The sequence below is a fragment of the Amphiprion ocellaris genome, chromosome 22 (genome assembly GCF_022539595.1).
Source record: "Amphiprion ocellaris isolate individual 3 ecotype Okinawa chromosome 22, ASM2253959v1, whole genome shotgun sequence".
Classification (NCBI taxonomy): domain Eukaryota; kingdom Metazoa; phylum Chordata; class Actinopteri; family Pomacentridae; genus Amphiprion; species Amphiprion ocellaris.
This window is the reverse complement of record NC_072787.1, coordinates 17,035,589-17,045,653: the sequence shown is the minus strand read 5'-3', so window position 1 is coordinate 17,045,653 and position 10,065 is coordinate 17,035,589. Positions and strand designations below refer to the sequence as shown.

Genomic DNA, 10,065 nt, shown 5'->3' with positions numbered 1-10,065 from the left:
CGACATACTAAACTATGACGTTTTTTCCATATTTTGGACGACATACTAAACTATGACGTTTTTTCCACATTTTGGACGACATACTAAACTATGACGTTTTTTCCACATTTTGGACGACATACTAAACTATGACGTTTCTGATCACATTTTGGACGACATACTAAACTATGACGTTTTTTTCCACATTTTGGACGACATACTAAACTATGATGCTTTTTTCCACATTTTGGACGACATTCTAAACTATGACGTTTCAGTCCAATTTTAGACATCTTCACGAGAGGACATCTCCTCATCTGTCATCATTCATCTGTAAAATATTCTTTAAGAACATTCACATAAAAATCAGTGAAGTTTTACTGGTATACATATGTGGACAAAATTGTTGGTACCCCTCGGTTAATGAAAGAAAAACCCACAATGGTCACAGAAATAATTTGAATCTGACAAAAGTAATAATAAAAATTCTATGAAAATTAACCAATGAAAATCAGACATTGCTTTTGAACCGTGGTTCAACAGAACGTTTTTACAATGACGGTTCTACTATGGAACCAGTTTGACATGTTCAGGCGTTCTTTGTGTGAAAACTCAGAGATTTCAGGTATCAGAAGGTGGTTTTCAACTTTCTTTAACTTTCTGCCTCAACTTTAAACTAAATTTCCTTCACTAAGCCAGCCCTCTGGACTTCCAGTAAGCTCTGTTCCTATTGGCTGTCCAGGTGGCTGCTTGGTGTTATCAGGAACACCTGAGCAGCTCAGTGTCTTCCTGCTTTATTTAGCTGCAGACAAACATTTCCTCTGCTTCTCTTCACCACTGAACTGGGTTTGGCTCCATTGCTTTAGTTTGTTCTTTAGGCGTTGGCTTGCAGCTTCCAGCAGTAAAATCGTCTTTAATGTGTTTCTTGGTGTGTTTTAGGGCTTTGTACCGGATAGCTGTCTTGGTAAATGTGGTTCTTTAGCCACAGTTAGCACATGGTGCTAATGTGTGCAGTGATTAGTGGATTTGGTGCAGCTGTGTCATGTCTTTATCTTGGCTGTAGTGAGTCTTTAGAGGTTTTTGCTCAGACACATTCTGTATTCTTGTTTGAGAACCAACGTTGGTTGTCCAGAAGGTAAGAGTTCCTGTCCTGATTCTCTGTTCTCAGAGGTTCTCTGGTAGGCTGCAGGAGACTTTAGCGTTTGGGTTGTGCTAGTTTGGTTTTTGTATGGTTTCATTTGGACGACTATCTTGAGGCCCCTCCATGTGGTTTAGTGAGGTTTTCTGGAACAGTTCTACAAAGCAACCTGCAGCAGAAGAGACTTTGAGAGTTTGTAGGAAGTTCTGGAGACCAGACTTTAGAGCAGCAGAAACATTTTTCAGCAGTTTGAGCAGGGGAAGGTGATCTTCAGAGTAGAAATGAGAAGGAAACCTTCTTTACCCGTGTGGTGAGGTCCTGTACCAAGAGTTTGAGCAGGTTGTGAAGAGTCTGTAGTTCTTTGGTCTGAAAGCACAAGAAGAGTCGACTCGTTACAGGAGAAAACAGGAGATATTGTTGGTTCTTCTGTCGCTCTGCAGTTTCCAGTTTCCTTAGAATGAATATCAAGTTTATATTTTAAACGCTTTCCCATGTGAGCCCAAGAAGACTTCAATAAACTCCCTCCATCCCCTGGACGCAACATATTTTTATTACCATGTTAAATCTTTTTTTTTTTGTATATTTTTGATTTTTAATCATAGTTTTAATCATAGTTTTTTCTCTTTGCTTGTTTAGTTTTGTCATCTGTGTGAAAGGTGTTAAATAAAGTTGAATTGATAAAGTGAATAATTGACTAACTCATGATTGTGACAACAGAAATATTTTCATCGTGGTTTAAGGGTTGTTTCATTTTTAAGGTTGGGGTTAAAATCTTGACAGAAAAAAGATTAAAGAAAAAACGACATTAAAAAAAGCAATTAAATCAAAGGAAAAAAAGCATTTAATAGAATAAAACTTTTCAAAAGAAAATAAAATGTTAAATATAATTAAATGATATTAAACAGACAAAATATTTAATCAGATAATTAAACAGAAGATACAAAAAATGTAATTCTGATATTTAACAACATCTTTTTAAAGAAAAATATTAAACATTAAAGATGAAATATTTTAGATAATTAAACATTTAAAATACAATTAAACAAGTAGAATATTAAACATTGAAAAAATACAAAACATTAAATTAGATTAAACCTTTAAAAAGATAAAGCATTTAATTAAAAAAATTTAATGTTTAATTAGAAAATTAAATCTTAAAGACGATAAAACTTTAAATAGGAATTAAACAGAAAATACAAAGAAGCATTTAAAAAGAAAAACATTAAAAGGTGGTAAAACATTTAAAAAGAAAAACCTTAAAGATTTAATCGAAAAATTAAACACTGGGAAAGAAAAGGAAATTTTTCAAACAAGCCGATAAAACATTTGAAAAAAACAACAATTAAACATTAAAAAGACAAAACATTTGGAAATCAAATCAGACATTAGAAAAGAATAAAAGGCGAGAAAAGAGCAAAACTAAACATTTAAGAAGAATCAAACTAAAGACAAAACATTTGAAAAGACACCAGTTAAACTTTAGAAGATCGAATTAAACAGAAGAGACAATAAAACGATGAAAAAGAGCAAAAACAGACAAAAGTCTTCAAGCGTTTTCTAGTCTGAAATGAAAACATCAAGTTGTTTCTTCAAACATTTCCTCTTTCTATGTTTTTGGTTTGATTGTGGACAGATTTACTAAGAACTCATTTCAGAAAACTGCTTTCCAGATAAAGTCTACTAGTAGTTGAAGGCATCGATCAAACTAATGTTACCTTCTGATCTCCACAAACTTTACTGTTCAGTGAAGAGAATCAAAGTTTGTTGAGGATTTCTAAAAAACCCACAGGTGAAGGTCTGAGAAGAACTCGGATGGATGATCTAAATGTGAAATCAAGGCTCATGGTCACAAGTTTTAAGGCTTCTGTTAACCACAAAGTTCAAACTAACAGAGAAGTACTGAGAAACTTTTAAAACTTCAGTCCTCAGACTGTCTGAAGGTTCAAACTAACAGAGAAGTACTGAGAAACTTTTAAAACTTCAGTCCTCAGACTGTCTGAAGGTTCAAACTAACAGAGAACTACTCAGGAACTTAGATAATTTCAGTCCTCAGACTGTCTGAAGGTTCAAACTAACAGAGAACTACTCAGGAACTTAGATAATTTCAGTCCTCAGACTGTCTGAAGGTTCAAACTAACAGAGAACTACTGTGGGACTTAGAAGATATCAGTCCTTGGACTGTCTGAAAGTTCAATCTAACAGAGAACTACTGTGGGACTTAGAAAATTTCAGCCCTCAGACTGTGTGAAAGCTCAGGTCCTGAGGACTCGGGAGGTGTGGAGGCTTTGGAAAGTCTTGGAAATGAGGGTTCCACCCTCCAGCACAAAGGCTGAAGTCCAACCTCCTGAGAAAAACGGTCGAGACGAGACTCGAGTTTAAAAAAAACTCGAAAACAACAAAAATTAGATGATAAATGCGCAAAAAAAGGAAGAATTTGTATCTGAGCGAGTAGCTCAGGGGGATAAGAAGAAGACTCCCAAGCGGAGGGTCGCAGGATCGAGACCCGCCAGCGGCAGTTTTCTTTGTTTGTCTTTGTCAGGATTTTGATAAAGTTTAAGAAGGGTCTGGTCTTGAACCAGCGACCTGCCGCTCCATAGGCAAATCCTTAACTCACTGAGCTACAGATCAGATAAAATAATATAATTTCGTCGTCCCTTTGTCATCGTCGTTTCTCAAGTCACCACATGGGTGGAGCCAAGGCGGAGTCTGGGTGGAGTCAGGGCGGAGAGTAGGTGGGGAGGTGGGTGGCGGCCTCCCCCCTCTACTCCCCCACCTCCCACCACCACCCACCACACCTTCCCCCGCCCGTCGAGTTCTTCGAGTCTCCACGAGTTCTTCAAGTCTCCACAGGTTTTCCCCAGTTTCTGGAGATTCCACCAGGTCAGAGGCAGAACAAGTTGACGTCAAGAGGTGTTGAAGTCGGCCAGGATGGACTGACTTTTTACAGCGACTACAAGGAAGACCACTAGCAGAGCAGGTCTTTAACCACCATCCATAAAATCCATGGAGTCGCTCCAGAGAAATGAAGGGACTTCAACTTTTATCAACCTCCATCCACATGTTCAACTTCATATCTTTACTTTGACATTTTTAGCACCACAAACCTTTAGTATCACACTTTATTATCCTTTATTAGGACTTTCATGGAATCCACCAGCAGATTTAGTTTTTGTTGACAAACTTTATTCTTGTCGTCGTGGGACTGCAGTATTTAAAACTCTTCCTTCTATTTGACCTCATGTTTATTAGTTTTAGTGGAGAAACTTATTTTAATTTTTCCATTAGTCTTTTTAAAAAACAAATAATTGGATTAGTCACGAGCTTTAAATTTCTTACTTTGTCATATTTTAAATAAGACAAAAAAATATAAAAATAAAGCGTCTTGAGACAATTTGACCTGTAATTGGCGTTATATAAACAAAATTGAATTAAAATTGTATGTATCTTGTAATGTTGGAGTAATTCAGACATATATGTTGGAAAACACATTTTCTTTGTCCATTAATCTGTTGATTGTTTTCTCCACTAATTCATTTCTTGTTTTGGTTTATAAAATGTCTAACCCAAATATATTCAGTTTACTGTCATAAAAACCAAAAAGATTTACATTCATGATGCAGGAATCAGGCAGTTTTTCACTTTTTATCTTAGTTTAGTCAGAAAGATAGTTGATAATGTGTGAATTGTTGCAGCTTGTGAGCCGTACAAGGTTTTAATCTTTGGGGCCGAGTGTCAAAAAACATTTAGAAACCAACATCAGCAAAACACTCAAAGATTTGAACATCATTTGCATGACAATGTCAAATTAAAGGACATTTATTTCCAACGTAAATGTGTGATATTCATCCTCTGGAGCTTTCTCTTCACATCGTCTTCCACTTGGACTGGTTTGATCGGGAGCATGTGCAACAAACATTTGAAAAACTGCACTTTAACATCAATGAATGACACTGAAGTTTAATCTCTACATAAATGAGAGCGAGTCTGGATGTGCTGCTCTTTCATTAACTCCTAAGTTTAGGGAAAGTCTAAACAAAAGAGGACAGTTCAGATAAGACTTGAGAATGAGCTTATTTTGAACAAACATCTCAGACTTTCTGAGCTTCAGCACCTATAGCAAGATATTTTAACAACAAGCAACTCAAGAGATCCAGAAGTTGGAGAGAGTTAGCTTTAGCTGAGCCAAAGAACATGTGGGACGCTAACCGAGCAAACATTACAGACTTTTCTCTGTGAATTCTGAGAAATAATTTACTATTTAATGACAGAGCTACACATCTTAACTCAGTCTCATTAAAACAGACTCTAATTCTGTGTCATCCATCCATATTAAAGTGCAGTTACCCAAAATGTTTGTTGCATGAGCTCCAACAAAACCTGTCCAGGTAGAAGGCCACTTTGACAAACAGGAAGTGGACGATTCCAAGCAGATTTATAGAAGGGGGAACCGGACTGTACCAAGTGTGGTCGAGTATAAAGGGGTGTTTTGTGGGTTTTTAAGGCCGATGATGATTATTAGTGAGACATTTGGAGTATATTCATTTGGATATTCCTTTGCAGTAAATGAAAGTATTTAAAATCTTGGAGTTAAACTTACAAGAACATAAACTTTAACAGAGTTAAATACGTTTTTGTTTTGTTTACAGATGTTAAGTTAAAGGAGTTTTATTTGTGACGTATAACCAATCAAATCACTCCAGAAGACAGAGCGACCACAGGCAGATAAAGGTTCAGAGCCAAAGTAGCACCATTTTTAAATGTATTTATTACCGTAAATCACTAAAAAATAAAATACTGATTATCAGTAAACCAGTCAGCCCACAATTACTACAATTCTACAATGTATGTCTCTTTCCTTTGACTTGTTATTTGTACAATATACGATGTATATGATGGCGTTTTTTCATACCAAAGGCTATACTATGATGTTTTCTCAGAGACATACTATGGTACTCTGTTCTGGTCCTGGGCTGCTGCACTCCTCCTCTGTTGTTTTCTGGATTGTACTCAGCTGCATGCCTTCGTCCACCCGGCCTCCGTTGACTCGTCCCGCCTGCTGTCTCTGGAGCTGAAGCTGGATTGGAATAGAACAAAGGACAGTCCAATCACGATGCCAGCTGCCTCTCAAAAGGCTCCTTCATCTGGCAGGTGGCGGCACTTCTTCTGAAGGGAAGCTGAGCTGGCCCGGCAGAACTTTGGAGATGTGTTCCAGTGGTTGGTGGATGTGTGGGGAAATAGAGAGGGACCTTTGAATTGTTCAGAAAGGAAAACAGGAAACCCATTGGTAGTTTTAGTTTAGGGTGTTCCTGCGGTGTGTTTTGGGGCTTGAAGAGGTGAACAGAAAGAGTTTTTTTTTCGTATTGATTATCTTTCACTTTGTTCCTGGTTGGAATGCCCATCAATGTCAACGTGAAGTTCACTTTTAGTTCTGTTTATTTATTTTTATTTTACTAACATTCATTTGCTTTTAACCCCCTCACATGTTGTGTTGTTGTAAACTTACTCTTTCAAATAAATACTGGTCTGACCCTCTGGAAACCAGCGTTTGAACAGTTTTTCTGTTGCTCCTCACCTACTTCAGACAGCTGGGACAAAACAACGTTTTGTGGACCAAAGGCTAAACTATGACGTTTTTAGAGTGACATGCTATACTATGACGTTTGTTGGGCGACACTCTATACTATAGGCTTTTTAAATTGACATATTACTATGACTTTTTTTTATTTTAGTTTGTTTTGTTGTTTTTTAGCAACATATTATAAGAATTTAAACAGTTTTTAAAATTACTATACTTTTACTTGTGCAATGAAATATTATTCTATGGCATTTTTTAGACGACATATTATACTCTGATGTTTTCTTGAATAACATACTATTTTAACAATATATTGCACTATGACATTTTTTGAACCACATATCATACATGACAATTTTAGGCAACATCCTATCATGTTTCACTTTTTGAACCACATAATCTATGTTGTTTTTTTTTTTTTTGCCAAGCTATACTATGAACTACAGGCCATACTATGTTATTCTTGAAAAGTATACTATACTTTGACATTTTCTGAACTACATTCTATAATATGGCGTTATACACAGAGTGCTTTGGTTACATGTTGATTTATAATCTAGATTTTTTTCTGTTTTGTTTTTTGACAGGATTACCACAGACCTGACCGTGAACACCGTTGACACCCACCTGAGGGAGACGCTGCCTAAGATCTCAACGCTGCTTGGTCGTGGTCTTTCTGGTCCTGCTCCAGAACGCCTTCATCGACTACATCTTCTTTTGAAGAGGCCCTCAGATGCTGCAATCTCTGACCTTAAGGAGGAACTGCTACTTTCACTCTGTAACGAGACAGCGGTTATTTTAAAGACCCAGCTCCTGGCGGCTTTGAGTCAAAGTTTAACACCCATCAAAACGGAACTACAGACAGTTAAATCTGAGCTGTCGATCAGTATTTCAAACATCAAGTCCAACCCGGCTGCCCTAAAGCACACTGTGAGTGAAACGGAAACTTCACTCTCCACATCACCGACGACATCGTCACACTCCAAAGCAGAGCACCTGTCTGCTGAACTTTTAAAAGTGGACTATAAAGGTGAAGAATGTGAGCAGCAGCAGACTGTGAGCAGCGGAACAGATGTGATCAGAAAGAAGTCACTTTCGTTTTTCTTTTCTTTCTGGTTGACTTGATGCTGTCAGATGCAGATGTTGGAGCCAATTCTGATCTTTCAGGATAAAAAGCTGCTTTTCCTTCACAGACTTCTCAGGAAATTATTCTCTCAGGTTTTCTCTGCTATTTATATTTTTATTATCTGTGATTATTTCATTATTTCTTTATTGTAAACTAAAGTTTGAGGCATAAAGACTCATTTAGTTATTTTACTCCTGAAATCTTTGACATAGCAGAACTGAGCTTCCATTTTCCTTCTTGTACTTGTGATACTAGAACTAAACATATCTTCAACACGGATCATCTGCTTTTAATGAATCAGCAGCAACATCACAACAACAAATGAGACAATTTTCAACAAATTAATAAAACTGATGTCATTTAAAACTATCAGAGTCTGTTTTAGTGTCAAATTAAAGCTGATTACTGACAAGTAGAACATTAACGTTACTGTTTTAATCACATTTAAGTTTCCAGAACGTTAAATTAATGTCAACCAGCCACAGTTTTATGAACTTAATGAACCACATTACAGGAACACAACACACTTCAGCTGTTTACATGAAACTCAACACAAACATCGTTAGCTTGATGGTACGTTAGCTTTATTCAGGCTACGACTGAGCAGCTAGCTCGGTTAGCATCGCTAACATTAAAGCTAATATTTACTATGCTAACTTTCTTCTCTGGTCAACACACACTGAAACAAACTCCACCAACATCTGGAGTGCATGGCACACATTACATCTGACACTAAAGCTGCATATAAAGTGCATTAAAAGCGGCACCGATACGAAAATAAACATTTACTTACCGAACTATCAGAGTCCTTTCAGTGTCTGCTGGTAGAATCAGCCGAAGGCAGAAAACTGGTTAAAACAAGCCAACGGGCAGGAAAACTGTCTGTGGAAAATGTTCTGCTGCTGCACCGATAAATAAACCAACAGTTATTATATCAGAATTAATCCAAACGAGGAGAGCAGAGTCTCTGCTGCCTCCTCCATAGGACCTGTCAATCATTCCAGACCGGACTGTCAATCAAGTAGTCCCGCCCCCTGGCTTCGCAAAACTTTAACGCTCTATATAAAAAAATTCAATATTGATTTATTTTAAGATCGGCCACCTGATCTCTCATTCTGACCATGAAAACTAACGAAAAAAAATGTATATACAGTCTATGCACCGTACTCTGTTTGGCTCCACACTTGCTGATGACCACTTCCGGTCTCAGAAAATGAAAAAACGGACCTTTTGTTTACTGTCTCTTATTGATTTTACTTTCTTGTTATTCTAAATATAAAACGAAAATAAAAGCATTTTTTTTAAAAAATCGTATATCCCTTTTTGATCATGAAAAGGAAAAACGCCTTGTATTTCAATTTTAATTTTTGTATTTTAAAACGAAAATCAAATAACCACTCGTTTTTTGTTTTTCAATACCCGTTTCAGAACGGAAAATCCAATTACCAGATCCGTACACGGACCATAAAGAGTGCGATAAATCCACTTATGGTAATTCCACAAACAAGTGTCAATACACTGAAGGCAGAATAAAACACTGTTGACGCAAGAAAATTGAGGTCTAAACTGGCAACATTAGCTCTTGCAACTGGCAGTATATAGTATAGTTTTGGAAAAATAACAGCTGTTAAGCTTTTAAGACTTCATATGTTTAAAAAAAAAAAAAAAAACAAACACTTAAGATGGACATTTTTTTTTCCCCAGATTTGCAGAGTACTTGATAACATAGCTATGGAGAAAAACACGTGATCCTGACTATACAAGAATGCTGACTGGCTTTAAAGTTAATGCAGCACATATGTAACACTTTGCTACAATACTGTATTTTAGACCATTACATTTATGGCTATGTTGATTAAATATTAGAATTTTACATTATGGTATTGTGCAGAATCATCAATAGCTATTCAATGGAAGCTATAATTATCCTGAAAACTGCATTTTAACATATTTTATTTAATCTTTTCATTTTGACACATGTAGAACTGAAACATGTGTAATATAACAGTGGAAAATATCACGATTCAAGTTGATTTACCAGGAAATATATGCAAAATATGGATATTAAGATGATTTAATGTACAAAATGTTCTCCAAAAACAAAATCTTTCTGTATACTCATAGTATCAGGTGTGGGTGTGTAATTCCCAGAGCCAGCAGTAGCCAACACAATGATACAGTCGCATGCAATTCAACCTGAGTTTGTCCAAAAATATACTATGTCATCAGACACTACTGTCAGAATAA

General features: G+C 36.5%; 1 long non-coding RNA gene across 1 annotated transcript; it reads right to left on the bottom strand.

Moving 5' to 3' along the window:
- Positions 1-5,945: 5,945 nt before the first annotated feature.
- Positions 5,946-9,060, bottom strand: LOC129348036 (uncharacterized). The gene is made up of 3 exons (XR_008600456.1): positions 8,612-9,060; positions 7,320-7,468; positions 5,946-6,363 (listed from the first exon to the last, which is right to left on the bottom strand). It is a non-coding gene; the product is annotated as an uncharacterized LOC129348036 (long non-coding RNA).
- Between the last annotated feature and the right edge of the window lie 1,005 nt (positions 9,061-10,065).